Source organism: Hibiscus syriacus, unplaced genomic scaffold, assembly GCF_006381635.1.
Source record: "Hibiscus syriacus cultivar Baekdansim isolate YM2019G1 unplaced genomic scaffold, ASM638163v2 tig00111769_pilon, whole genome shotgun sequence".
Classification (NCBI taxonomy): Eukaryota; Viridiplantae; Streptophyta; class Magnoliopsida; order Malvales; family Malvaceae; genus Hibiscus; species Hibiscus syriacus.
In genome coordinates, this window is record NW_024063172.1 from 1,034,128 (window position 1) to 1,042,568 (window position 8,441).

Here is an 8,441-nt window from a genome sequence, read left to right on the forward strand (position 1 = left end):
CTTACAAACTTTGCTATCACCATGACACTTCTTTCATTCCTCTTAACACCAAAATTAGGTGATTTTGTAGGGCTTTCGTTTTCAATTTTCTTATTGGAAATGGACACAGGTTGATGTGCTAGTAGTGTATGTAGAAATATAGGAACTAATAGCATTTAACTTTTTATTTTATTTTTCTCTCTCTTTTTTTGGGTTTATATTCTTCTGTATGAGGAGGAGTATTGTGTATATATAGGAAAAGAAAAATAAATCTAATTTTCACTTGTGTTTTTGGATATTCTTCGCAACTTTCACCTTTTCATATTAAGAATCCTTGATGAAAAGAAATATGAGGATATTTTATAATGGGTCAAATATAAATTTGGTAATTAAAATACATTGTATGTTTTTGGTCACTCAATTGTTTCCTCATCAATGTCGTTATGACGTGTTTTTTTTGTTGTTAATAGAGGAGTGACAAAAAATTTTAATGCATAAAGTTTAGTGATTAAATTGAAAATAATTAAAAATATAGTAAATGAAATAGAGGAGAGAGTAAAGTTCAGTGATTAAATTTGTATTTTAGCCATTAAAGAAAACCACCATTACTGAGAAAAAGACTGAATGACTAAAAAATCTAATGTATTAAGTTAAATAAGTAAATTGAAAAAATTAAAAGTACAATGAATAAAATAGAAAAATAGAATAAAGTTTAATTACCAAAATTTTAATTTACCCTTTTATAATAATTAATTTTGCAATATATATATATATATATATACAAGTATTTATATGACAAATAAAATATACCATTGAATTTCCACAAGGTATAATGATGAAAAATGTGGAGTACCTTAATAATACAAGGACTAAATACAACAAATTGGCCTAATCACCAGCTTTTCTTTTTTGTATTATCAAAACAAATGAAAATTAACAACTTGAAAGCCACTATCAATTCATGCCTCCTTGGATTCCTCTTGAAATTTTGATTTTTTTTTCAAACAACGACGTAATCTACTACACCTTTCTACAATCAATTACTCGTTCAAAAATATATTGGAATCTAATTATAAATTATATAAATTAAGATTAAAAAATTATTATTATTTTGGTTGCAAATTAAAATAAAACAATAATGATTATTTTATTATGTTAAAAGAATATCATGAACAAAAGGTGTTTACTTTCTGACACGTTTTGTTGTTAAAAGAGGGCGAATAATGAACATTTTTATGCTAAGATAATGAAAAAAAACTGTGCTTTTCATTACCAGATGAATTGACTCCCAAATTTATCAATGGTAATGGCCAATCCACTATGGGGAAATGATTCTTTGCCCTAATTAAGGACATGCCTTAATGAAAACGGCATAATATGCAAATAAATTTATAATGATTTCTGTGCTAAATATTGCAATTAGTTAGTTTTTTTTATTAGTTTGGGTGAATATAAGATATTATCCGTTCAATAACTCTCGATCGTTTGATAATGAACCCTCATATATCGCTACATACGTGGTACTATAGAACCCATAAAATTACAATGATCCATTAATTACCGATGTAGTTTGGTTAGTGCATTAAAAAATAGAAAAACTTTTCTATAGAATTAATAATTATATTTAGCGAGTACTTATAAACACGGCTTAGCGAATCCAATATTAATAACTTGTAAAATTATGGGTAAAATATACAAATGGTCCCTCGACTATATGATAATATTCTATTAAGTCCATCGACTATTAAAAGTTATAAAATGATCATTTGATTATAGAGTATTACTTTGTTGAGTCCCTAGGATATTGAAAGTTACAAATTGGTCACATGACTATTCACTATGTTCTAATATCGTCATTTTCTATTAAAAATTAATTGTTGTCTGAGCTGGACGTTAACATTATGAGTGAGATATGGTTGTCATTTGAGATTTTAGGATTGAATTTTATCATATCACAGTGAACAAGTTAACGTTATGCTCAGATTATCGTCAATCTTTTAACGGAAAAGGGCGAGTTTGGAACATAATTAATAGTCGGGTGACCATTTTGTAATTTTCACTAGTCGAGGGACTCAATAAAACAACACTTTATATTGGAGGATCATTTTATAACTTTTAATAGTTGAGAGACTCAACAAAGTATCATCCTATGGTGGAGGGACCATTTGTATCCTTTACCCTAAATTTATTGATGGTGTGATCATAAATGAAGGCATTCACCTCCTCTATTTACTTTTCACATTTCGTGCTTACATTATTAACATTACTTGTTCGGTTGTTTTTCTAATTTTAATTACAGCTATACTTATAATTAGAAAATAAAAGGAATGATATCAAATTTCAAATTGCACCACAGATCTGATTAACGTGTATTGGCATATTGATTAATGATAAAATGTCATTATCGTTATGTCAATATTATCATGCAAGGAATTCTTTCTCTATTTTTAAATGAAAAATAAAAAATAAATTTTATACTATTATTAAATGATTAATTAAATTTGGAATTCAATTGCTGAAATGAAAAAAATACAATATAATAAATTTTGAAGTAGCAAATTTATGTATAATTTAAAGATCTAAAAAGGTGAATGCGTAAAAAGGTGAATGCGTAAAAAGGTGAAGAGAGTGCCCCAAATCATTGATGCCCGAAAATACAAGGGTGATTTATATTACATGAAATTGTGAAATTGGTCATAATTTTTCTTCAATTAAATCGCATGTAATTATAAGAAAAAGATCCATTTCTAATGTTCCAAATCCATGTATATACTATTTTCTCAGTAATATACGATGTCCGTCTTGATTAATTCAGATCAATTTGCTCAGCACATCTAATTTTGGTGGGTGAGTCTCTCACTAAGGGTTTTCTGTATACACAAAGACTCAAACTTGAAACCTAGCCTAAGTGATATTAAGTTTTTTTATCATTTGAACCAACCCTATTAGTTATATCATAAAATTCTTAGGGTAAACTACATGGGTGACCACTAAGCTATTGCTCATTTTCATTTTGACCACTGACATTTCAGTTTGATCAACCAGACCACTCAACTATTTTAATGGTTCAATTAAACCATTGACCGTTAATCTTTAACAGAGGTGGTGACATGGCAGTTAGTAAAATTGGCATAATTATATATTTGGTCATTAATATTTATACATTCTATCAATTTAGTCACTATTTTAGTTCAATTAAATTTAATTAACTTTTCAATCGGATTGACACGTCTCACTATATGATTGAATGATTAATTTAAGTAATTTTCATATTTAAATTACATAATTTTCTCACCAAGGAAGTGGTACAGAGGAAAAGATTTTAGAATAGAAGCAAGTTTGGGGAATTTGAACCAAAGATCCTTGGGTCACTAGGTATGTCTTTGCCACTGTGTCAAGTCATCCATTTGGTTTTGAATTGCACATTTTTTTTATATATTGTGTTTGAGAATATTTCTCACACGCACGAGCACAACATATAATTATAAAAATAAATTTAATAAATAAATTATATCTCATATATAATTATATATATATATATATATATATATATATATATATATATATATATATATATATATATATAATTATATCTAATAAACTCAATTTTATTTTTAAGTCTTGCAGTAGCTATAATTATATATATATATATATATGCATGTGTGAAATAATCTCAAACACAACATATAAAATATTGTTCGAATCCCCCAAGCTCACTTCTATTCTAAAATATTTTCCCTCTACACACGTGGCGTGTCACCACCTAATTGGTGAGAAAATTTATTTAAGTAAAATATTAAAATTAGTTAAATTAACCCTCCAATCATATAGTTACATGTGGCACCTCCGTATTAAAGGGTTAGATTTATTTAATTGAATTAAAATAGTGACTAAATTAAGGAATAAATATATAATTATGTCAATTTTATTAATTGCCACATTATCACCTCCGTTAAAAATTAACGGTCAGTGGCTTGATTAAACTATTTAAATAGTTGGGTAGTGTGATTGATCAAATCGAAACGTCAGTGGTAAAAATGAAAAAGGTAATAATTTAATAGTCACCCGCGTAGTTTACCCTATTTTTAATAACGTTAATCAAGCACGGGCATAAATACCTAATTAAATAAATTTGAGGGCTAAAAGCTCATTTTGCCAAAAGATTATCTAAAGCCAATTCAATTTGGGTCAAGCCGTCTCACTAAATACGTAGCTCGTGGATATATAAATCAAAAGTATCTAAATTATTCATATTCTATGATTGCATATGATGTACAAATCCATCAACTGGCATGTATGACACATTATTTCTTTCATGAAAAAGGAATCATTATAAAACGCATGCCCATTCTTTATCATTTATATGTATATATACTTTGTTATTTCTTTGATTTTTACTATGAATTTGTTTACAGCAGAATAAATAAATAGTTTTTACAATTATTATTCCATAAAATCCTTTTTACTGACATAATAGTGTTAATCAATGAACCACAGTTGTCTGAGAATTATTGCAATGAAATATTCTAAATCATGAAGGAAATTAAATAAGAAGAAGCAATGCATGCATCATTTACCTCACAGTGTTGACAGTACATACATAATTTCTTACTATACCGTAATAAAAAATTAGCTGACCTTATTCCCATATGTAATGTGGCGAGGGAGAGGTAAGGTAGTAGGTTGCCTCAAAATTATGAATTGCCCACCGTGAGACTCGATCCCACGACCACAAGGTTAAGAACCTTGCGCTCTACTATCTGAGCTGGACGGGCAATTCTTATTATACCGTAATAGTTAAAGTTAATCATGTGCAACCAAATCATGGAAACAAAGTTGTTTCTTACTGTCTCACCCGCTCTCCCTCGGTTCATCATTGTTTTTGCATAATCACACACAACTCATGTGAGAACAAGGACATAATGGTCGGCCGGTGGCCGGATGGTAAACGGCGTAGGAGACAAGGTAAGTAAGATGGAAGTCGAGATTATAAGATTCGGGTTGAATTGTGAATAAAATATCTCTCTAGCCCATTACATCATATATGATCTTTAAAGCCCAAAATTTTTTCGCCTAGGTAGAAATTATTCAGCCTTATTTTCCTCCCCTAAATGGAAATTATTTAAAAAAAATAAATCACACGTAATAAAATTGAATGATTAAAAATAGAATTAATTACTGATAAAATGGTTTTTCATCGTTATGGGACAATTGAAATCACCTTATATAAATTAGATTTTCATATTCTTTGGTGGTGGGAAATCATTTTTCTTATGGTAAATAATTTCATGCACTATGTTTGGAACGTACAATTTAATTTGCTTGATGACCATCATAATTTTTACACGTCAATATGATGAAAACCACAAGACTAATAAATATAATAATATGTTGACATTTCCACTAATTGAGAGATCAACCAGTTTGTGTATTATGGCATAATATAAATATATAACTGTCGTGAATATTAAGTCATCTTAGTAATTAAAAGGTCAGTTGTATTATTCTTAGAAATTTTGTATTCGACAGCACGTCGTCTGCAAGGGCTTTTTTAGTGTTTATTATTAAATGATTAAAAATATTTCGAATAAATATTATCTTATAATCACATCATATTAATAAAATAAATACTATTCAAATCCTTACCTTTGCCTATATATTAAAGCCCCTACTCCAACTACCTAAACAGAATTACGTGCTCGAAACTCACAACTAAGATCTGCCGAAGTATGTCCATTTCCATATCCACACAGCTTCTTCAAGGTTTGCTTGGGGAACTCCACTATAGAAGGTTGTTGCTGATGCATGCCCCGTCTTTTTCCCACACCACCGACTACTGCAAACCCGGAAAATCGACACAACTTTTCGGATCCTTCCACTGGAATCAACGGCTTCGATGCGAGCGTCGTTATGGTTTTGTCGGTCCTCATATGTGCTCTAATTTTCAGTTTAGGACTCCATTCCATCATTAGGTGCGCCCTAAGTTGCTCAAGTTTAGTAGCCTCGGACACTCCTCCTCAATCAGCAAATACCGGGATTGACCGAAAAGCCTTCAAGTCGTTTCCGACAGTAAATTACTCGGCTGACTTGAACCTGCCTGGCTTGGACTCTGAGTGTGTCATATGTCTATCGGACTTCACACGCGGCGACCGCGTCCGGATCCTTCCAATGTGCAACCACGGATTCCACGTCGGGTGCATTGACAAGTGGCTGAGTTCCCACTCGTCTTGCCCTAAGTGCCGGCACTGCCTCGACAAAACTTGCGGGAAGATCGCTGACTGTAGCTCGTTGCGACATCCACCGGTGCGGGAAACCGTTGTGACCATGGCACCGGTTGAGCCTGAAGGTTTCATACATGACTAGGTGAACTATCTTAGTTAGCGGTTATAATACCATACAAAAACAAGTGTATAGTTAAGCTGTAAAATCAAGTTGACTTGTGTGATAAAATCATACTAGGATTATGTTCATCATTAAACGGTATATTGACAATTAAGCACTAAAATTTAGCATTATTAAAATGAAGCAATTGGTAGGAAATGGTTGAGATGACACCATGAAAAGCGAATCCAACAGAAATTTACTCTAAACACATGAATGGGAATCCACTTTGTTTGAAATGAAAAGGGAGAAGAATATCAAATGGAGACGCAGGTAAAATAAAATAAAATAAACATTATGGTATCTTATAACCAATAATAAAAAAGCATAAACCAATGGACGATGAAGGTGAATCCACTAATATATATACTACTTTCAAATCAGAATCAGCGGTAGCATTAATAGGTGGGAATCGAACCATTCCAAAGAGGGAGCTGACTAAAAACCACACACAACCCCAGCCGCCACCGTTAGGAAGAAACCGTTAGTTAATTAACAGTCAATATATGTTACTACGTATCATTTTTACATAAGTTTAATTACAAACATGGTATACACCACGTCATTTAAAATGATAACGTGTCATGTGTGTCATGGCACCCAAACTGATAATGTGGTATATGTGTTACATCAAAAATTAAACACATATAAAATTATCACGTTAATAACATATATTAACCATTAATTAATTAACAAATTCCTTTCAACATAAGATTCGAATTTAATCCGTATCTTAAATAGATGTGATTTTTTTTATCGAAATCATTTTCGAATCTAACATTTTTATGCAAATAATCATAATAGATCGGTTGCACAAACCTATGATACTTTGGTCTACATACGAGTGTACGATACAAGTATGTGTCTGTCACGTATATAATGACACCATTTCAAAGAAAGACTAGAATCATGTTAAAATACAGAGTTAATTGCGTCCCATGTTTGAAAACATGACTTATATTTTAGATTGATCCTTAAACTTTTAAATGTTTCAATTTCATCCTTAAATTATGATTATCATTTTAAATTAGTCCTCAAACTTTTAAACATTTTAATTTCACCCCCAAATTATTCCTTTATTTTCAATTAGTCCCCAAAATTTTTAAACATTCCAATTTCATCCCAAACTATACATACATACTAATCATATCCTCTCGTTAATAAAATCGTTAGGCCAATTTATATTATTATATGTTTGAGAAAACAAATTTTAGTTTAAACTATGGTCAAGACTGGTTTAGGATGAGAGTCATAGTTTAGGGATTAAAATTTTCAAAAATTTAAAGATCGATCTAAAATGAGAATTATAGTTTGGAAAAACACATTTGCAGCCCAAATGTTTTGAATTGCGGAAAATCTCAAACCCAATTTTAAACCCAAAATCCAGTGTGTGGAGCCGATGTATGTAAAAATGCTCTACAAAATATGAAAGCAATTCAATAAATCTCAAAGGAGTGGTGTGCCACTAAAGTCCCTTTTTAGCCTTTTTCCTCGTATATGTGAGAGAGCTGTCTCTTTACAACATGGCATAGCCCATAAGGGCAAACTTTAATAATAAATAAGTTAGTAGGCAAGCTTGATTGATTATTACATCCTCATTGTCTTCCATGATTTGGAATGAATGATTTTAGGTGCCAACTTTGATTGACATATGATTCTACTTGGCACATGCAAGTTGCATATCATCAATTCTTAAGCCTTGCCTTTTATGACTCCCATTGTGCCAACTGCATAATAAATAACATATGCAAGATGTGCCAATAACTACAAATAAGAGAATCTACTTAGAGGCGTCGATAGTTAAAGGGAGTGTCGTTATCCTTTGAAGTATTGGGTTAAACCATGCATTTAGTACCTAAACTATCAGTTTTGATTCATTTTAGTATCTAGGCTTTCAAAAAAAATTCAAAATCATACCTAACATTTTGTTTTTGTTTCATTTTAGTATCCCACTGTTAAAAACTTAATGTGTTTAGTACATAAACTATCAGTTCTGGTTTGTTTTAGTATCTAAACTTTAAAAAAAAAATCAAAATTTAACGTTAAATTTTGAACGGTGGCACTAAAGCAAAAAACTAAAC

The 8,441-nt window shown here is 30.7% G+C and overlaps 1 pseudogene; it reads left to right on the plus strand.

The window, feature by feature from the left end:
* Window positions 1-5,708: 5,708 nt before the first annotated feature.
* On the plus strand, window positions 5,709-6,342 carry LOC120169805 (annotated as a pseudogene).
* The last annotated feature ends 2,099 nt before the right edge of the window (window positions 6,343-8,441 follow it).